General features: G+C 44.8%; 1 protein-coding gene across 4 annotated transcripts in view; it reads left to right on the top strand.

Moving 5' to 3' along the window:
- The window catches only part of TSPAN4 (tetraspanin 4), a 501360-nt gene that overhangs the window by 65716 nt on the left and 413190 nt on the right, over nucleotides 1-22454 (top strand). For all 4 annotated transcript variants that reach the window (XM_074885334.1, XR_012631035.1, XR_012631034.1 and 1 more), the window contains one exon: nucleotides 7594-7687. The gene's annotated coding sequence lies outside the window, so the exon portion shown is untranslated. Of the gene's footprint in view, nucleotides 1-7593; nucleotides 7688-22454 lie in introns of those variants that run through there.

The raw sequence follows: 22454 nt of genomic DNA, 5'->3' as shown, positions 1-22454 counted from the left end.
CACCAAAATTTCCTTTGTGTACACGGGCTGATTCTCCTGCCTACCTTACTCCTCCATGGGTGCTTCTGAGTGTTTGCTCAGGGCACGCTTGTGGGATGGTGTTTGCTCCCCACGGAGCTGGGCGCTCACTGGGAGCGGGGATACTCGGTTCATCTCCCAGCTCTGCAGCGGGCTCCTTGGGAAGGTCACTTCTGTCTTCCCGCATGATGTCAAGTGTTGTGGATGATCTCAGGGCAGCTGAAAGTGTTGCTGTGCCTTGGTGTCATGCCACAGTGTTACAGAATCACACAATCATATAGGTTGGAAAAGACCTTGAAGCTCCTCCAGTCCAACCATGAACCTCACACTGACCGTTCCCAACTCCACCAGATCCCTCAGTGCTGGGTCAACCCGACTCTTGAACCCCTCCAGGGATGGGGACTCCCCCCCTGCCCTGGGCAGCCCATTCCAACGCCCAACAACCCCTTCTGCAAAGAAATCCTTCCTAAGAGCCAGTCTGACCCTGCCCTGGCGCAGCTTGAGGCCATTCCCTCTTGTCCTGCCGCTGGTTCCTTGGCTCAAGAGACTCATCCCCCCTCTCTGCACCCTCCTTTCAGGGAGTTGTAGAGGGCCATGAGGTCTCCCCTCAGCCTCCTCTTCTCCAGACTAAACCCCCCCAGTTCCCTCAGTCGCTCCCCATCAGACCTGTGCTCCAGACCCTGCACCAGCTCCGTTGCCCTTCTCTGGACACGCTCGAGTCATTCAATGTCTTTTTTGTAGTGAGGGGCCCAAAACTGAACCCACTCATCGAGGGGCGGCCTCACCAGTGCCGAGTCCAGGGGTAAGATCCCTTCCCTGTCCCTGCCGGCCACACTAGTGCTGACACAAGCCAGGATACCATTGGCCTTCTTGGCCACCTGGGCACACTGCTGGCTCCTGTTCAGCCGGCTGTCAATCAACACCCCCAGGTCCCTCTCTGACTGGCAGCTCTCCAGCCACTCCTCCCCATGCCTGTAGCGCTGCTGGGGGTTGTTGTGGCCGAAGTTAGGTGGGCCTCTGAAAGAGTGTAGTGTGACCCTGGAGCTAGCTGGTAAACCATTAGTTAGCTCAGGCAGTGCTGCATTACCCTTGCTCAGAGAGAGCTTGGAGAGTGGGGAGGATCCTCCTGTTGCTGGTGTTGCCTTCCGCATAGTGTCTCCCGTCCATACCCATCGCAGCATGGGAAGGACAGTCCTCTTTGTGCTTGTAAGGGTGACAGAGACAAATGTATGCAATATTGTGATACTAGAAGAGATGTATCAGCTCTTTGGGAATTGGAGTGATTGCTTCAGAAAATACCTGCGATCTCTACTTAAAGGCTTACAGTGTGAGATAGTTGGCTGTGTCCACTGAGAATATATTTCAGCAGATAAGTGCCTGTCATGTTTTAAAAACACCTTATGCTTCCGAAAGCCGTGGCACAGTTTTAAGAATTACTGGGTGAGTATTGGAATCAAGGCATTTAAACAGTGCTATGCCTATATTTGTGTGTATGTATAATCAGATATATGAAATTCAGTCTATTCTTTGAAAAGAAACCTCTTCAGTCGTGGATTTGAAATAATGACAAATCAGGTTAAGATTTAAACTTTCCTTAACCGTTTAATAGCACTTAAATTTAAAAAGTATTTACCAGTGCAGGTTTGGCTAGGGCTTTAAAGGAAAATATAAGTGCTTGAACCGCAGGAAATCAGTGGCTCAATTGTCTGGAAAAAGAGTTCACTTCAGTGCCAGGATAACCTGGGAGAGCAATAACCTGTTCTGCAGGTGCAGGGAGAATACTTGTCACTGAAGTTGAACAGCAATATCAGTTCCACAATGGGTAATTTAGGAGATTGTGAGACTGATTTGGAGTTGGGATTGCCATGTACCTTGGGCCAGGGCTGGATTGAAGAAAGACTAAACGAAGGGTGGTGAGACATTCTCTTTGTTCTGGTGGAGCCAGTCACATTTCCTTACTTTCTTTTACTGTAGACAATACTATTTTGAAAACAATTTAAAATGTAAAGTTTGTTAAACCTTCTTTTCTTGGTGAGCCATCAAGTTTAGGGCAGTTTAGGTAGTAAATAAATGCTGTTTCTGCAGATTTTAATTTGGGTTGAATTTTCCTCCAAGGACAGCTTGACATAAAGTAAATGTTAAACAAACAAACAAAAAGCCACAACAAAACAAAAGAAGAAACAAAGAAAAAAACCCTACCCCAACTTTAGTAAAAAGGAAATCCATCATTCATTCATCTAAAAATGGCAAAAATTGAAACTTCAATAAATGTATCATTTATTGCATAACTGCTTGGTTAAATGAATGATGATGTATCTTCCTTAATGAATTTGCATGCTGAACTTTAGTGTATGGGGTATTTCAATCTAAGCACCTGTATGTTTTCATAGTTACTAAGCAGGGAGGATCACCCTTTTTTTTCAGGCATAACAGCTAAAAATGGAAACCAAGTTTAAAGTGGCTGACATTAATCAAGGTTTCATATTTTGGACCTCTAATCGCTTTGATTTAATTATGAATATTGAAGCTATTAAATTATTAGTGCAGGTCATAATAGTGTCTGAATTATGAGTGAATGATCAGCATCAGGCAGCCTCTCCCTCCTGGCAGGTGCAGAAGGTGTCGTGGGAGCTGCTCCTGTGCTCTCTGGCGAGATGTAGCATGTCCCACAGAGAACGTTCCTCTCCTTGTTTCCATGGTGGCTCTGTGCTACAAGCGACTATTTGAGTTGGTGCTGTTATCTCTGGTTGTATGTCCAGTGCTGGGTGTTTGCAGAGCTCCTTAGCCCGACTTGTACAGCCTAGGTAAAAGTGGTGACGTCTGGCCTGCTGGCCCTGGTGATATCTAGCCCTGGGTATCTACATGGGCACTGGCAAAAAGAGGTCACTTTGTAATGAATGCCTCATGGGAAGACCCACGCGGAAGAGCCTTTCTTGCTTTTTAGGGCCACCACTGAACGCTGTTGATGATGTCTCTGCTGAGAGCGGTTCTGTTTCTCAGGATTGCTTCCCAAATGGGTGCAGCTTGGTGTTTATCACGTTATGGGTCTTGCCTCAAAATAGGGAGGGTGAAGCTATTTTCCGGTTTAAGGGGAAAGAAAAAAAATATTGTTGTCTGGGCTCAGATGAATGAAAACTCAGGCAATATTAGCATATCACGGTACTAAGTGTCTCCTGTCTGCCAAATTCACTCTTTGTCTTTAAACAGTCCAATAATTCTCACCTCTGTGCCCAGCAAGATCATGGAGCAGATCCTCTTGGAAACTCTGTTAGGGCACATGGAAAACAGAGATGACTGGTGACAGCCAACATGGCTTCACTAAGGGCAAATTGTGCCTGACAAATCTGCTGGCCTTCAAAGACAGGGTTACAGCGTTGGTGGATAAGGGAAGAGCAACTGATGTCATCTACCTGGACTTGTGCAAAGTTTTTGACACTGTCCTGCACAACATCCTTGTCTCTAAATTGGAGAGACATGGATTTGATGGAAGGACCATTTGGTGGATAAGGAATTGGCTGGCTGGTCACATCCAGGGAGTAGTGGTCAACAGCTCAACGTCTGGATAGAGATCAGTGACAAGTGGTGTCTCTCAGAGGTCTGTATTTGGACCAGTATTATTTAACATCTTTGTTGGTGACATGGACAGTGCGATTTAGTGCACCCTCAGCAAGTTCACCAATGACACCGAGCTGTGTGGTGCGATCAACACGCTGGAGGGAAGGGATGTGCCATCCAGAGGGACCTGCACAGGCTGGAGAGGTGGGACTGTGCAAACCTCGTGAAGTTCAGCAAGGCCAAGTGCAAGGACCTGCACATGAGTCAGGGCAATCCCAAGCACAAATACAGGCTGGGAGATGAGTGGATTGAGAGCAGCCCCAAGGAGAAGGACTTGGGGGTATTGGAGGATAGAAAACTGACTCTGAGCCAGCAATGTGCGCTCGCAGCCCAGAAAGCCAACCGTGTTCTGGGCTGCATCAAGAGAATTGTGGCCAGCAGGTTGAGGAGGGGATTTCTGCCCCTCTACTCTGCTCTTGTGAGACCCCCCCCTGCAGTGCTGTGTCTACCTCTGGGGCCCCTACATCAGAAGGACACGGACCTGCTTGAGCGGGTCCAGAGGAGGCCACAAAGATGATTGGGGGGCTGGAGCACCTCCCCTGTGAGGACAGGCTGAGAGAGTTGGGGGGGTTCAGCTGGAGAAGAGAAGGCTCTGGGGAGACCTTATTGTGGCTTCTCAGTACTTAAAGGGGCTACAGGAAAGGGGGGAGGGACTCTTGATCAGGGGGTGTAGGGGTAGGATGAGGGGTAACAGTTTTGAACAGAAAGAGGGCAGATTTAGATTAGATATAAGGAAGAAATTCTTCCCTGTGAGGGTGGTGAGGCACTGGCACAGGTTGCCCAGAGAAGCTGTGGCTGCCCCCTCCCTGGAAGGCTTCAAGGCCAGGTTGGACGGGGCTTTGGGCAACCTGGACTAGTGGAAGGTGTCCCTGCCCATGGCAGGGGGCTTGGAATTGGGTGATCTTTAAGGTCCCTTCCAACCCAAACCATTCTGTGATTCTATGAAGTAGCAGCAAGCTCTGGACAGTACTAGGGCATGTCCTGCATCTAGAAACCAGATTCCTTGACCAAAGAGTGAAGAAGTATAAGCTGCAAGGAACAGCTGTCGTGGGTCACCGCAGAAAATCACCTTGATCTCTGCCTCTGACAGCAGTGCCCAGGGAAGAATGCAAGAGTGGGGAGAGCAAGTACAGGTGTTTCAAAGCAAGAAAATCAGAGAGCAGGACTCTTGTCTAGCTCGGGGTGTCCAAGTTCCTGGAAAGCTGAGCTGTCTGTGACAGGTCTTTAATCAGACGGTTTGAATTTAGGCATTAGGACTCAATTAACCCTCTTGCTAAGCTGCAGTTTCCCCCTTAAGAACCTGTGAAGTTAGCCTGAAAAAAAATCTTAACAGTTGGGGGTTGTCAGAGACTTCTCTTTAGATGGACTCCAGGTTGTGTGGTGCACGCCAGAGAGCCAGGAAACATTTGACACAAGCCAGGACAGAAAGATTAAACACATGTCTCTGGTCTCTGGAGCAGGATGTCTGGTGCAGCTGGGTTTGAGGGGAGCCTTGTAGCACTAATTGGAGTTACACTGCAGTTGACATTCCTGTTGTTATTAAAGTTAATGCTTAGAGGCCCTGTTGTGCTCAGCAACACATGATAAATAGACATAAACATCTTGTAAAAGATGGTCTCTGGTCAGAAGAGGAGACAAAAAAAAAACCCAAAAACTGAGAATGGAAGTGGGACAGAAGCAGACAAAATGTTTTGCCTGGGGTTATACAACAGGTCATTTGTGAAGAGGGAAGTGGAGCCCTGGTTTCTCTGATGGTGGTGCCAGCACCTTCTTGAAACTGTAGTTGCCTGGGCTGACACGTTGGATGGGTCAAGGGAAATCTGTGCAATGCCTGTGACACTCAAAGACAAGGATTTTGGATCTCTTCTGGACTTGAGTAGATGCAACCCACTGAGATCACATCCTCTCGTTAGTGTAATGCTGCCACTTCTGATGACAGCAACAACCTCTGTTTCAGGAGGCAGGATTGCAGTCTGAATGGCCGTCTGTGACCTAAGCTTCGTTAAGGTTTAACAGGCACGATGGTGCTATGGTGGTACCGGGTTATACATGACTACACGTGCTCGCTGGAGGCAGTGTTGTGTGCACGCTGCTGCATCTTCTCTGCCTTATCTCTTGGGCTGGTTGTCACCTGTGGTGAAAGCACGTGTGACTGCAGCATAGATACATCTTCAGATACACGCCTCCTCCTGCATTCTTACAGAAAAGATAAGGCATGGAATGTGTTCCTGTGCACCTGTGCTTGTGTCTACTGCACTGTACTCTCTAGGAACGCAAATGAACGGGAAGACTGGGTCAGGCCAGTAGTCCGTCTGGCTTGTTTTCTTTTTCGCAGTAGCCAAGAGCACCTGCTGAACCAGCCAGCACCAGCCCACAAAAGTCACGGGGAAAGAAGGATTCGTTTGCATTGTTATTACTAAGGTTTCTAGCTTGTTCTTGCTTCGTGATTGAATTTGTTTTTCTAGGAAGAATCTTTGCTGTTATGAGTCACTCTGGCTTAAAGGAAGGATTTAGCTTTCAGCTGCCTTTTGCCTTAAAAGGTGATGTTGCTTCTGGTATTTGTCAAATTTAGGAAGAAAATCCAAATCTAAAAATCATCAGGCAGCTCTCTTCTCAAGAAACACTTGATTAGTTCTTAGTTCTTTATTTTAGAAAAACCAAAATAAAGCAACGTTTAGGGAATGCATTGCCGATTCTCCTTTGGGGCCTGCTTGATTTATGTGGCAGCAAAATGTCAGACAGCAACGCTCCAGCACATAACAGGGATGTAGCCTGCTTTCTGTTGTGCTAGATTTCTAGACCATCAGGAAATTAGCGGCATTAAGCATCTGAAATAGAAAGATTTAAAAAAAAAAAAACCCAAACCAAACAAAAAGTAGGAGTTACAGTATGGCAAACCAGGCACAGTTGATCTACAGACCAAAGGCCTTTCCAGAGGGTAGATAAGCTGCAATCTTGGTTGTCTGTGGTCAGTAAAGATGTCATAGTTCTGTTGTAGGGGTTGGCTTTTTAACTCGAAGTAATTGACAGTGGGGCTAATTGCATTGTGCCTAAATAAAATCTAGCTACAGTTCTGAACTTAATGCTAAGGAGGTGTATACACTAGTAAAAATCTCGAGGCACAAAACAGTGGTGTAATTCATTATCCGCTATAAAGCTGCAATGGAAAAGGGGTTGTTTGTGTTTTTCAGAAGGGTTTGTCTACAATACAGACCTTACTGCTGCTTCTGTAGTTAGAAGTAAACTGTTGGTTGATGATGTGTTGGAACGTTGCTGTGCGTTTCAGTGTAGCTATAACCTTACTTTTCCCTGTGCAGCATCACTTTGTGCAATTTTACCACTCCCAGCAGAAGGTGCTTTTCATTTGTGGGTATTTGTTGCATAAACAGTTTCCACCAGCTGAGCTCGCTTCGTTAGCATTTGTCAGTCTCAGAAACTTGAATGATTAGAAGTATTTATCAATTTTACTCTCCCTTACCATGACCTTCTCTCTGCATAGGAGACATAAGCTTGTGCTGTCTTAATGCTTTCTGTGCATTGTTCCCTGGGAACAACAAAGCTCGTTTGGTGGGATGCTGGTGGACCATAAATTAGAGGGTGCTGTTCTGTAGGCACTCTTTACCTGGACTTTCCTCTGCATGCCCATTGCACACTCGCTCTCACTTTAATAGTTTGTGTGTGGATTCAATGAGAAAAAGTAACCTCTAAAATGTTTTTTAATTCTGTATTGGAAATGTGCAACACAAAATTTTCTTCAACGAGTTAATCCTTATTCAACAAGTTTCATTTTAGTAACAAACTTCATTGAGGTTGAAGAGTGTGTAGGGAAGTACAGAGAAGAGGGGAAGGGGATTGTGAAGCAGGGATTTGTAATCCTGGATTGAAAAGTCTGTTCCTGAAGTGACTCCTGATCACCACCTGCCTGTTTTACTCATGAATCTGTTGGTTTGTGTCTTGCAGTGGCATCACTGAAGGGCTGGCTGTTATTGCTGTGGGAGATCAAAAGCTACTTCCCACCGTGTCTTGTGTGTCATCTGCAAAACCACCGGTCACAGTGAGTTTCTCCTACATGCACTCTGTTTTCCCCAGTGAGCATTTGTTAGCTGTAATCTGTGATAATAATCTTTTTCTCTATTTATACTTTGTCAGTTCACTTAATACTGCAAAAAGATTTGATTTACCAATCCCAAGCCAAATGGATACATACCTTCTCCCTCCCCACACCCCTAAAAGATCATACTGGAAGCTCAGCATTGCAAACTCTTCTTTTCTGGCCACCTGCACACCTTGTGGTGGGGGGGGACAATGGAAGACTATGTGCTTTGAGTGTGTGTTCTGGTTATTCATCCAACGGCCAGGATGAGAATTGGACAAAATATTTTGTTCTTGAGAACAGCTTCAGAAAGAAAAACGTATTTAAATAAAAAGAGGAGTGAAAATGATTACTTGGGCAAAGAAGATTAAACTACCCTAGTCATTCAGAGTGCCAGAAGCAAACACATCATACCTGTGTGGCATCTAGTCCTAGGCAGTGGCAGGTGGAAGGAGAGGGTGTCTCAGTGCTGGAGTGTCCCTGAGCCTGTTCCTTAGGTATACTCTTAAAATGAGAGGCTGGAATTTTCTCAACAGTGTAAGAGCAGCTAATTTGGTGCTATTTGGATACCAAATGAAAACTCTTGAAAATCCTCACTCCCTCAAACTCTCTTAATTTCTACCTAAAAGAAATACAGTGACGAAAATGCGTCCCTACTCCTACCAGCTATCTCTGAATGCCCATATAACCTGACTGTGATTCTTTTGTCAATAATTCTCTTCTAGTGATACCTCAGTAGAATATACTCAGGTGATTTTGATATTTCAGACCCTTTAGAACGATGGCATAGCAATTGCTTGCAAAACCACCTCTGGTTTTCAGACAATTATTTATCTGTCTTGCGCTGGTTGGGAAAGCTGAATATGTCGGTCGTGTATCTCCTGTGTGGAATCCATCTGCAAGACTAGAAGGGCAGGAACAAATGTATGCATGTGTAAGTGTTTGCTTTGAGGAAAACTTGAGAACTCAATGAACAAAAAAAAAAGGTAAGTGCTTAAGGGAGTGTAGGACACTTGTACAATTAAATGGCATTGAATATTGACGTGGTTTAGATTTTGGGTTATGGGGTTGGGTGTAAGGGAAGTAATTGTGCTCAGGTAACTGATTCTCCTAAACACTAATGGCAATAGCAGGAGGAAGCAATGTTTTAAAAGGAAAAGGCCCCATGTTGTGGTTTGAGTCCAGAAGGCCACTGGGCACAATGCACTCGTTCACTCACCCCTTCCACCTCAGTGCTGGGAAGGAGAAAAATGAATCCAAAAGCTCAGGAATGGAGATGAGGACAGAGAGGGGTCACTCACCCATTAGCCATCACAGGCAAAAGACAGTCTCGTTAGAGGAAGAAAAAGGATGTCACTTTAATTCAAAACACTAACGATAATGACACTTAACAGACAGAATGGGACAGTGAGAAGCGTTACCACATCTTAAAAACACCTCCCCCCACCCCTCCCTTCTTCCAGGGCTCAGTTTTGTTCCCAATATCTCTACCTCCTCCCCCAGCGGCACAGGGGATGGGGGTGCAGTCAGTCTGCTGCTTCTTCCTGCAAGGGAGGGGGCAGCACTCCTCTGCATTCTCCCCCTGCTCCACGTGCGTCCCTCTCCAGGAGACAGTCCCCCACAAACTCTCTCCTTCGTGACTCCTCCCCATGGGGTACATTCTTCCTGAGATGCTCCGGCGTGGGTCACCCCCACGTGTTGCAGTCCTCCCAGTGCCAAACTACAACCACAGGGGCTGCTTCTCCCCACAGAGTCCCAGGGGTCCCCCGCAGGCCGCAGGCGAGTCTCTGCTCCCCTGGTGACCTCCATGGGTGGCTGGGGCGGGGTGGGGGGGTGGCCCTGCCATCTCACAATGGGATACAAGGGAGTCCATGCTCTGGCACAACTTGCCCCGCTTCCTTCTCCTTCCTTCTACTGACCTCTGTGTTCACTTAGGTGTCCTTCTTGTAACTCATCCTCAAAGTCCCCAACCCTCTCTCAGGTTCCCCTTCTTAAATATATTGTCGCAGAGACGCAGCCACCATCACTAATTGCCTCGGCCTTGGCCAGAGGAGAGTCTGACTTGGAGCTGGGGGAGCTTCGAGAAGCTTCTTACAAGGGCCACTGCTGTAGCCCCCTCCCCTGCAACCAAAAACCCCACCACACACGAACCCAGCACACCCCAAAATCTCTTTTGAAAGGTTATAGGAAAGGGAATTGGATGCAATGTGTGTTTCTAGCCTTTGTCAATATTGCAGATGCATAAATTATATATGACTTGTAAAATAAAGGTTGCTTCTAGTGAGCTGTTGTGTTTTGCCTGGAAGGATAGAGCCAGCTTGCAGCATATGTAGAGAATAACACCTGTCAGAAATTGAATATTGAGTGAAAGTAATCGTTTTAATCAAAAGTAGTTAAAAGTGAGACTGAGTCGAAGGAAGGAACAACTGCTCAGCTGGAAGAGTGCTTCTAGTGCTGCAGACGTGCCCTGAGATGCATATTTTATGTATTAGAAATATTGATCAAGGCCATGGTTGTACCTTGCATTAACACTGTTCTTCCCGATCATTGTGATCAAGATTTTTTAACTCTTTGAATTCCACTCCTTTCTCTGTGACCAAGTACAAACACTTGGTGCTGGTGTGATGGGCAGCTCAGCACTTTGAGGTGGTTAGTTTGACCCTTCTTCCCTTCTGATTTAGTGTTGTGCAGAAGTGACTGTTTTAATCATTAAAAAAAAGCTAAAAAGTTGTGGGGAGCTCACTCTCTTCTCCTCTGAGGTCTTCTAATAAATCTGCAAGCCAGCTTTGCTTCTGCTGAAGGTAACGTGAACTTGTCACAGAAGCTGCCTCTGATTTCCCCCTTCCCTTTTCCTGTTAATCACTTAGATCCTTGATCCTGACTGCAGGCATTGTCACTGATGGATGGATCTTACTGTGGACCATGAATTTTGACTGGGTAAAATGCAGGAAGGAGAAAAGGTTTAAGATGTCTTGTGTCTGTTAGGTTAATGGTTGGACTAGATGATCTTCAAGGTCTTTTCCAACATAGATAGTTCTGTGATTCTGTGTCAGCTGACAGAGAATGCTACTCCGAGGAGAAGTTTCTTGGTGCATGGAGAGATAGTTGACTAAATCTACTGACTGTGGCAAAGACGTGCCAGTTCATATCAATTAGCATTCCTGACAAATCATCTGTAGCGATTGTGGGTGTTTTCTGAAGAGAGTCATTGTAAAGGAGTGTCACAGGGAACAGTGACTGTACACACAGCTCAGCTGAGTGCTGTAAAGGAGCCCTAGACTTTCGTGTTTCTGCAAAGAAACAGCCTAGACTATTTTTGAAGTTCTTGGCTTTCAGATCAAAAGCAGGATTGCTTCCACACACTTAAGCCTGCTTTGTGTTTCTCTTGAGTCAATGTCCATTCCCTTCGGATTCTTTACAGTGCCCTGAGAAAGCTGAATCCCCGTCGAACCCATAGAAGCCACCTCTCCTTGCATCTGTTAAAACTAGCTGGCAGCAAAGGGTGAGGTTGCAGACGAGTGATGTCGAAGGTCTTTTCTGTGCTAGGACATGTGGCTGCTGCACCCTTGAGAAGGCAGGAGTCTGCAGCTGTACCTGCTTGAGCAAGGCTCCCTGGGGCACAGGCCAGCCCTGGTGTGACGCTGGGTGCATGGTAGATGCTGCACTGGCAGCCCTGCTGATGCAGTCGCTTCTAACCTTGACCCGCACCACCCTTGACTTGCTGCTCTGACTTGCTTGTTCTTTTGTTTAGCCACCAGACTTTCCAAGTAGGCTGCACACGTGCACGCTGGCTGGTATGCCTGTTGAAAGGAGAGTGATCTGGTAGCTAATTTAGAGCTCTGCAAATCCAGTTTCAGCTCCGTGGTCTGCTTGCAGGTTCCCTCTGAGAATTCAGTAGCGTGACTTAGTCTCTGTGCCGTTTTCTTTCTGTTAAAGGACAGTTTCCACCTTGGATGGGAACTGAGGGTAAGCAAGGAGCCGGTGAATGCTCCAGTATAGTGGTTGAAGAAGTAATGTAAGTATTAATCAGGATGTCTCTCATATTTGTACACAGCCCAAATAGTATCTGAAGCCTTTTTAGCAGTCAAAATGAGATCATGAGCACTGTGTACGAATGGGAGGGTTGTATACCATGCCAGTGATGCCAGGTGTGAGCACGAGAAGCCAACATCTGCTGTCCCACCCTGATCACTGAGTGTGTCTCACCTCTCCGAGTGAAAGCGCTTGCTTGGACCTGGGACACCAGAGGTTGGGAACAGCCTGGGTTCACGTTCCTCACCGGGGGTCCAGCAGCAGGTGCTGCTTTGTTTCTCATGGCTTTGCCTTGTGTAGTCACATCTGCTGAACTCAGCTGGCCTGCCTGTTGTGTGCTGGCTTTCAGCATTTACTTTAGGGTTGCAGGAAAGTCTTTTAACTTGCTTTCCAAATGTCACTGGGTGAAGTTGTTTTCAGACCCTGGCTGTTTCATGCTTGCACAGCCTACCTCAGAATAGTTGCTGTCCCTGGTGTGTCAATGAATAGGATCTTGATAGGATTGACAGCTATAAAACATTCCCTCTGAACTTTGAGATGAAAGCGAGGCATTTCCTTTCTCCTTCCGGAGGGCTCATCTGCTGTAAGAGGAGGGAGGTGGTTTGCTTTTTTAAAATGTAACTCATATCAGGTATCATAGCAGTGTCTATAGCGCTTCCCAGCAGCATGCTGTGATTGCCTCGTGCAATGGGAAACTGGGAATATGGGAATGAAAGGCAACTCTGCCAAGAGGTTCTGTCTGCATTGATAGGGTAGTACATGTGACACTTGTGGCATCACCTGAATCTCACTGGTGATACAGCGGAAAAGGAATAGGGTAAAATCAAGTTAGAGTTCAAATATTCAGATTGCTAGGCTGCTCCCTGGGGTTTGGTCTGCTTGCTTGCTAATGGCATAGCACGGGGAACTGAATAGATTAAAGTAGTTTGTTTGGCTTTACATCGCAAATACATAAGCCAACCTTGCTTTGGCTCTCAGCCCAAGGTGAAAAGGATGGCTGATCACCCTGCTCTTTCAGTGTTGACAGCTATTGCTGTCAGGGACAGATGTGACTTGGGTCCAAGATAGAGATAACAGTGTGAGCGCTTTTTAGTGGAAAGGTAGATTACAGGAGATAATGCAATTTGTCGTTCCACAGTAAAGGGAAACAACAGAAATGTTTTTGTGTTCTCTTGGTGCATTTTTCTTATTTTTTTTTTTTTCCATATTGGTTCCTAGGATGCAAGGATATTGCTCAGTATTCTACGATCTTGGGTTATATCTTTAGTTCATCCAGTCCCATAACCTGTTTCTCCTTATGCCAAAGCCCTACCTGCAAGGAAGCAGGCTGTTCTGGGATACCACTGGCTCTGCAGAAATAGGTCTGTGTGTTTAATCCTTATGAAAATGTTTTGAAGAACTGAACAAAAAAGTAGTGTAGGAATTTGGTGGACAGATTAATTGCATTCCTGCTTCAGGCTGTTTATTCATAGCTTTAACTTTTTTAAGGCAAAAAGGAGGCTATTTTTAGCTTGCCTTTTTTCCCCTCTGTATTAACCCAAACAAATTTCCCTCTTGGAGGAGAGGGTGGAGTTGGGAGGAAGGAAGGGTGGAATTGAAACCGCTTCATTAAATCAGTTTCAAGATCATCAACACACAATTTTGTTTTCACATTACAGTTCTGAGCACACAAGAGTCTCTTTTCACTTTCCAAAGGGGGGGAGCTTTGTGTGTACAGAGGGGGAGAGTGAGAGCCTCTGAGACAATGAAGTGGTTATGGAAAGCTTATGACTTTTGCTTCCTGAATATTTTTTTTTTCTAGTTATTTCTGTTAGGGTTAGTATGTTATTTCCAAGGAATGGTGCAGCTTGATGATAGTTTGTTCTCATAGCTCCCAACTCCCAGCAAATACCTCGTATTGCAAGATGAAGGGAAGGATTTTGGTATAAGCAGGAAGGTCATTTAGATGTTGCTAAGCCACTAATGATAGATATTCTCCCTGAGATCCCCATGTATATCTGGTAAGAGATGGAACCTGACCTAAAGAGATGAGAGTAAGGGTAGGAAGTGAACTGTCAGAAGGGTAACCAAGCTCTCCTGAGTCCCAGTATATATGTTTTGATGGTTTTATGGTAAGCTGCTTCTGAAGTAGAGAGAGCAAGAGCAACAGCTTCCTTACTAGGTTGATGTGACTTTGGCTTTAACTTTCATATGATTACTGACTTTGGTGTGCTGCAGAAAGGGTTACTGGATCCAGGGCCTGTGGATCCAGTCTGTAGAAGGAAGGAGACACTGAGATTGATTGACAACCTAGCAGCCGGTGCTGCCTGGCCATTGCAGAACACTGCTGCTTTTTTTTTTTTTATTTCTCTGAATCTCTTGGGCTTTAATGTTGGTTCTTCAGTACCAGTTAGTTTTCCCTCCCTCTGCTGATAAAGAGTTGAAGGACCTTTACAATGGAACGTCTGTGAAGTCCACCTCTGGTGGTGGTGGAGATGCTCATGCTGGCCTTTCTGACTGCACGGGCTACTCAAGGTTGGATCCTAAATTATCTCTTCGTTGCCATGTGTTGCTCCTGCTGTGTGTTCTCCAGAGCTGTTGAAGAACTAATGAAAATCAGAGGTTACATTTGTGTCTAAAGAAAGTAGAAACTTTTCTGGTTTAGAAATAAACAGCAAAAAAAAAAACCCCAAGCAAATCCATGTCTTCCACAAATAACTGTTTACCAAGTTATTAAACTCTGTGTATGAGCTCAGAGCTGGAAAGGACAACCTGACTTTCCAAGCCTCAGTCCCAGGGAAGAGACTCTGCTGCTGAGGGATCAACATGGGGCAGGAGCCCTTTCTGTGGACTCTCAGGTTCTCTCTTTATCTGCTTTCTTCTCCTCTTCCACTTCTCCCAGTGGGAGGCTGCTCCAGATCACAACTACTCCCTACTCAGATTTTTCTGACGTCCAGCCTAGAAGTGTTCATGGTTGATTTATGCCATTTCTGCACCAAGATAATCCTGTGGTTTAAGTGGCTCTACTCATTTCTTGCTGCTCCCCTCCTCAAGTGTATTTGCAGGCAGTGATCCTGTCCCTTATCAGGCTGTGTTTTGCCAACTTAAACAAACCAAGTTTTCCTGAGATAGGCTTCTTATTCTTACCAGCACTTCTGTGCACCTATTCTTGATTCAGTTAATTATCTTTGAATTTTGGTGTGACCAGAACTGCTCACAATAAGAGTGTCTGGGAAAGGCCTGCTTTCATTAGCACTAATTTCAGCATTTAACCATCAACTGTAGCTTAAGCTAGATCATATATTTGAGAAGGATTCTCTGGTCTTTCTTTGAAGACCTCCAGTAATGGTGACTTCCTCTGCTCTAGGGGAGTTCTGTCAGTGGTTGGTTACTTTGATGTTTAAATATCTACCTTAATTTGAATAGGCTACCTTTAGCCACTGCATCTTGAAATGCCCTTTTTTTGTTAGTTTACAGAGGCTTTTATTATCAGAAATCTGATTTTTCTTAGAAGTGCTCTTATACTTGCAGACTATGTAAAGCAATTAGTAAATTACAAGAGTTTGAATTTCAGAAACCCAGCATGCCTATTCCAAGAAAAGGTCCCTTTTAAGGTATCTTTGAGTATCCACAAACAGCTCGCTATCAGCTTCCATCTCTGGATGACACTGGGCACTGCACCAGCAAGAGTATATGCAAAGATTGAAAATCAAGTCCATTATTTATGACCCTCTCTCTGAGTTTCCCTGGCTTGTGTGAGGAAAGTGGAACTACTTGGAAATACTTTGCCTCCCCCTGGATTTCTGGCTTCTTTGAAGGTTGTCTTGATCTTTGTGAATAATCTTTGGCTTATACGTTTGATTTCATGCCAGCAATCTAAATCTTTCTATAATGCGCATTCCTTCAGGCTTTGTTTATCACGAAGATTTGAGGGATTTTGCCCACTGTTTGGTGTAGTGCCGTTTTCCTTCCCCTGGCACTGCAGAATAGGGGATGTGGTTGTGAGCAAGGCACAGCCTGCTGTGCACAGAGTCAGGGTTTGTTACCTGGCGGTGCTGCAGGCGCTCTGCCTGCCTAGGAGTGAACTGCACAATTGCTCCCTGTATCTGCCTTTAAACTGGGGGCAATGACACTTTGCCTGGCCCAGCTGAGCTCTTGTGCTTTCCTAAACCCTTCTGATGACACACTCTCTCTGACTGCTTAGCCACTGGGCTTACAGAGGTGGTAGCACAGGGCTGCTAGCGAAGATCAACTCGTGGTCCCCAAAACCCACCTGAAGTGATGATCAGGCTGAGCTTAACGCTCTCGCTGTTGGGACTGCTTGCGTTAGGATGCTGCTCAGGCTGGCTGTGGTTTTCTTTTTCATTCCTTGTGCTCTCCCAGGCTCTGGTTTTTGTTTCACACTGTCTCTTGTAATATACTCTAATTCAGTGGCTTCTGACCTTTTTGGAACAATGGACTGTTGCCAAATATGAAGTTTCTGGCAGACTGAGCTCCTTGTTTATCATACATCACTATTCTTGCATTCAGGATGCACTTAATTTTGCTTATTGGAGAGGCTGCAAATATTTATTGTGGCTCTGTGAGCTGCTGCTGGGGAACCATCGTGTTACTCTTAGCATATGGACTGTTTTTCTTCGGCTTCACAGTGCCTTGCACTAAAGTCTTGAATAAAGGTGTAGTAATACAAATGCATTTGTCCTAAAATCGATTGAGTAAATGCCCCATACCTCTTTAAAAAAACCAGATACCAATGGATATAAGCTGCCTTCTGGATTTTAACTGAAATCCTACCATCAGAAAATGAATTGCTCTTTCCTTCCTCTTCACTTGGAGTTTTAGTCCAGAGCTAAATGATTTTGGCAAAATACTTTTGGACATTTAACTTCCACGATCATAATTTATTTATAATAATTTAATAAATCCTTTCACAATGATAAGCTTTTGCCTTTAGACAATGCCTGTGAGCTCCTCCTGCTAGGTTACACTGCCAGTGCACATATATAATTTATCAGATATGTATGTTAAGAAAGCACATATCTTTAAGTGCATTCATCTTCTCTAAGATGGCAGTTATCCTTGTGCTCTGGGCATCCTTTACATCATTTAAAGTATATAATGAACTCAGCAATTACAGTAACTTGCCATACATCCCATTGTCCTTGAATAATTTTTTCACATGTGCAATTATAGTGCCTTCTACCTTCTCTTTTCAAGTTATTTTGGGGGAGAAAATGCTCCTCTGCTTTTAAAAGTATTCTTTTCCTGCTCTGTCACATGCAGTGTTAATTCATTGTGCAGTTCTCTAGTCACTTGCTATAGTCCTTTAAAAGCACAATTACATAATTTATATAAATTTAGAAAGGGAAAGATGAAGATCTCAGTACCAGTCTATTTTTTTTATCCTCCGTGGAAGCTAGGAAAAATTCAGGTGAGTATACTGGAAAGTAATTAGCATTTGAAATGGAGGTTAAGATTGGACAGGGTCTCAAGTGTGCTGGAGAAGATGTTTCTGGAGTCCCCTTGTCTTTCATTGGTAGGAGTAATCTCTCAGTTTTAGTAAATGACTACTGCTGAGGTCTGAAGCAGCTTCTCCGTAGCTATTTGTCCTTGCCAAAGGAGAAGGTCAGTGTCTGGTTTACTTTGAATTGAGAGGTTAGCCCAGCCCTCTGTATTTAATCTTGAATGCGTGCAAGCAAACAGCCTCTGCTTTGGAATTTGGTCTGAATAAGGCTGATTTTATTTGTTTGTACCATAGCAGTGTTCAGGAGCCCCAACTGGCAACTCATGCTGTGTAAGCACTGTACAACTGCGGGACAAGAAAATGGTCCCTAATCAGAGAGATTTCAGCCCATGGGGAATAAAAGACCACTGCATTAGTAAATGTTCCTGCCTGAATAGAGACTTCATCCTAGTTGTGCCCAACCCTTCCGGGTTGGGAACACACAGTTTATACTACAAGCTGGTGAGAGCTGTACTTCTTGCATACACAGTACAGTTGGTCTGTCTGTGGTAGTTGTCTAATGTTTGCCAGATGTGAACATGCACAGAGGATGCTTCTCTTCCTGAGTAGCACGTGGAGAATGGTGGTGACCAGCAGTGGGTTGCTGGCATCCTGGTGAAGGTGACCTAGTCCTGTCTGTGCTTTTCCCAGAGAACCCCTTGCAAGTGAACAGGGAGAGGGGCTGTGGGCTGCGTGGATTGTTCTGGCAACCTGCTGCCAGCCACCTGGGAGGCACAACAGCACCCGGTAGGAAAGGAGTAAGGGAAGAGCTTAGGGTTCCCCTTCTGTCGGGGGCTGGTCAATTAGGGCTATATGATCTCTTCTGGGCTATATGATCAGGCCATGCGTTTGGACACTTGCAGTCTGTATCATTAAGTTCTATTTTAGGACTCATTTGCCTTGTTCACCAATTTTAAAAATGTTGTTCTAACAGAAATCTGGGGCTTATTGTCTTCCCCTCTGCTCCTGGAAGCTGCATTTAAACCCAGGATTAGGAGCCGAGGGACAGCTCTGTCTACGTGAATCAAAGGGAGAATTATTCTGTAAAAGCAAAACTGTCAGTCTTGCAAATTTTCCTCTGAAGGCTCTGTTCATGCTCTTGAGCATCACTGAAGTCCTGTTTGTACCAATCTGCAGGCTCAGGAATACAGCGTTGCTCCCACTTGCATTTTGCTTGCATTTAAAAGGCTATCTCTGCAACTATAAGGGCTGCATTTTGATTGGTAACATAGATTGTATAGAAGCTTGAGACTTGTGTTTGCATTCTCCAGAGTAAGATTTCTAGTTGTCACCGTGAGAAGAAAGTGGATTCATTTTTGCAAACCCCGTGTCTGTACTTGAGTCTCAAGGGAGGTCCCGCAATAATTTTGATGCTCAGTGAAATGAGTCCACCATTAGCTTCAGATGCCTACAGACCAGCTGTCTGCATCTAGCAGAGTTATATGGACTCTCCTTCCAGGAAGGAAAAACAGATAGGAAATAATAGAAGGACACAGTTCATCTGACCCTGTTTTAGACAACTGCTTTAGAAATAGATGAATCCTGCCCTGCAGGTGCCTATTTCTCTCCGTCGACTGTAGCAGCAGTCTGGGTAACTAGTGCAGACACTGATGTCAACATTTGCTCAAATGAATCCCGTATGAAATATGTCCGGTTTTAAACTTAAACTGATTAGGCATTTTTGGTAAAGCGTAGTCCCCAACCAGCAAACACGTCCTGGTACCCAAGGAGCCAGTTGTGTGCTGTAACTTTTTTCTACTTTTATTCTCCAGCTCTTTATCTAGAGAATGAAAATTATTCCATCATGACAGGAACACTGGCCTTTAGAAAGCTCCTTTTATCTACACAAATACTTTCTGCAGTATTTTTCCACTAGTGTTGGCCTTTTGCTTATCCATCTTAGAGCTGGATTAACTTCAGAAAGGCAGAAGTGCCTTGTATGGAACTCTGAGGCACATTTATTTCTTTGACCAGTAAATCAGTATTATAGTTTCCTGGGGACTGGAAAAGAGGGTATTATTATGGAGTTATACTTCTAAGTCCACTTTCCTGAATGCTGAATTTCCAAGGAAAAGATATAAATCTCCTTTGTGAAGGAGATGCAGCTATATGAAACAGACTTCAGGGGCCTTATTCTCTTTGTGTTTATGCTTGCTTGCTTCTCTTTTCTACCTTCCTCCCTTTCCTCAGGTGCTACAGTATATTACTTAATCTCCTTTGAGGTAGGTATAGCTTCTTTGTCACTATATGGAACACATTGGTATTCAGAAGAGCTTTTTCCTGTGTCAGAGCCAATATTTTGTTTCTTTGTAACACTAACCTTCTTGGAACTCTCTAGCTAATATTTTTCTTTTCTTCTGCCTTTTATTGACTGTAGTACATTGAGTATTGCTTCCCTCCCCAGTAATTTTTTGGTTTTTATTCATGACTAATACATCCATTTTATGAAGCAATTGAAACCTATTTACAAAGGAAAGCGAAGCTGGTTGCAGGGGCTTGATGGAAGTGACAGTAGGAAGCACACACTCGCGAGTCATGTTTGTTGTATAGATGAGGTCTGGCATGCAGCAGAGGCGCACAAATTCTGTGGCTCTCCAGGATCCTTCTGGCTGTGTTCAGGTGTCTTCTTCTACAGTCTGTCTGGGAAGAGTTGTGCTGAGGCTGGTTGAGCTGGAAAGGGTTTAGCTGAGCAGAGAGAGCGATGAGCTGTGGTCCTCTTCTCCCTGCTGGTGCTAGGCGAGTGGAAATCCCAGCTGTTTTGTCACATCTGTGTCTCTTTTTTTTCCCGCCACCATTCTTTGTCTGCTTGCACTGCAAAATATTTCAAGAAGAAACTTTATTTCTGCAACGCCAGTACAAAAGATAGTGTATGGAGACTTGCATCCCGATTTCCGCCCTGCTCCCCGCTTTTTTTTCCTTCCATGTTCTACAGTCATTTCAGGAGACGCTGTTGGAATTCCAGTAACTGAATCTAGTTTTCACGTTACTTTTCTCCCCCTCCCTCCCCTCATCACCTTAGTCATATAGTCTTGACACAGTCTTATTGTATGCGTGTTTTAGAAGGCTAGGAATTCACGTGGCATGCAAGGGAGGAAGGGTGACTTACCTGCAAGTATTTACCAGCATGTTCACATGTGGAAGCTCTTGTTTCATTTCTGCCAGGATCTTCTCATCCACAGCAGATTTTTGGACCACAGAAGTGACATTTATGGGGCATAATAGGCTGTGGAGGAGCACCTGGGTAGATTGCTGGGGTGGAGAGGGGATGTTACCTGTCGCTTTGGTTCTGGTCTACACCCCCTGAAGTTCTAGGGAGATAATACGCTGGGTTGCCTAGGTATTGCAGTAGTGAGGGATTAAGAAAAGTGGACAGCTGATTGTGGCTGTCAGAAGAAACATTCATTTTTGTTTGTCTAGTCACATTATTCCAGAGCCCCCTTGCTTTTGTCATAGTTTAAATATGGTTGTAGCTTCTCTGGGTTTCATCTCATGTGTACAGGGCCTGGATGAAATGTTGACCTGTGATTCAGGGTTGAGGACCAGTGTTGTAAGTGTCTCTTCTGGCATCTCGTTAGCAGACTTGTCTTGTTCACAACTGGTCTCTAAAGGATACAGCTAACTTGTCACATCCAGGCCACTGAGTCACTGGTTCAAGAGCTTCACTCAGTGCTGTTGGTTATTTGCGGTGAAGTACAAAACACACCTTCAAATAACATTTATCTTTCAGCAATCCGTATTTTGATGACTCTACGCCTTCTCTTTAATTTCTAGATAATCCAGTCTCAGTTTTGCACCTGCCCATTAGTGCTCTCTCAGCCTTACAAGAATGCTGTCCAATCAAAACTGGAAACAGTCCCTCTTTGTGACCAGTGAGCTGTTCAGAAAATTTTGATTCTCTGCTTTGAAAGTGCTGGAAATCTAGTATATCGATGACAAATCCAGCCACCTAAGCAAACAAACAAAACCACTCAACACACCAGAATTTCAAGATGAAGTAAAGCTCTGACGGGAAGAGAGCAGTCGGAGAGAGTTGGTGGTGGGGAAATATGACAAGTTAATTTATTTTTGATGTTTTAATTGGATAGGTTGGGAGACAGGGAGAGAAAAGATGGTGCTGGAGACAAAGAGTCATGGAGTCCTGGGAAAGGGGGAGGGATGGTAATTGTAAACATGATCAGCAAAATAATCTACTTCATGTGCAAAGTCCATTTAAATGTAAATTACCTAAAGTGATTTTTTTAGTGGAATTTTTAGCAGCACGGTGTAGAAAGATGGAAGTATTTTTTCTCTTTTTTAAATATGTGATGCAGACAGCTGTAGAGAGCTATAAGCATCCCCCATGTCTCTACCTCTTCACACCCACTTCTTTCCTTTAGGCTCCTTGGAGCTGTTCCCTGCAGCAATGCTTCCAGGTAGTGACAGTGAGGATGTTCACTTCAGTCACCAGAGCCCTGTCAGGGCCAATTAGCATCCTAATGACTGGCATGTACCATCTTGATAACATTCAGTCTGTGCTCTGTACCAGGGGACCTAGCCTCTTAAGAACCCGTCTTGTCTCATCTGGCCCATACCGGTCGTATAAACCTGTTTAAAAAAAAAAAAAAAAAAAAGAAGAAAATTTCCATTTCATCCTGTCTTCTGAGTCCCAGGAGCTTCAGCACAGAACAAATATACTGTCCTTTCCTTTAGCTGGAAATGGTGAATCTTGGCTTGGGGGAGGGTACTTAAATCAAACCACTGCTCTTATAGGTACTGAGGACTTGGGGATGAAGGTTCAGCTGAGGCTAAGCAATGCAGTACTTGTTTTTCAGCGCTGTGTTGAATAAGAGCAATCAAAGACCAGCCACATAGTCTTTAAATATTCGGTACCTGGCCAGTATGAGGACTGGAGTGGTACTTTTCTGAAATTACTGCTACCTATTGTTTAGTCGTTTGCTGCAAAATCCACTTCATGGCAGACTAGTGTCTGCAGTCAGAACTGTGCTTTTGTCATTCGATCAAACCAAGGATGAAGGCTGTGCTGAGACCTTTTCCATAGCACAGACCAGGGCATGAAGGTGAGGAGATTTAGGGGAGATTTCACAGCTGCTCAGCAAGGTCAGACCATGGTGGAGTGTCCAGGGCGTAAATCTGCCACTCGGGCACCGTTTATCAGTGTGGAGATTCTTGAGGCTTTGTACTATGCTGTGCCAGGTTGGAGGGGGAACATATCCT

The sequence above is a fragment of the Strix uralensis genome, chromosome 15 (assembly GCF_047716275.1).
Source record: "Strix uralensis isolate ZFMK-TIS-50842 chromosome 15, bStrUra1, whole genome shotgun sequence".
Taxonomy (NCBI): Eukaryota; Metazoa; Chordata; class Aves; order Strigiformes; family Strigidae; genus Strix; species Strix uralensis.
Note: the sequence above shows the minus strand (reverse complement) of the source record. Positions and strands in the feature narration are given on the sequence as shown.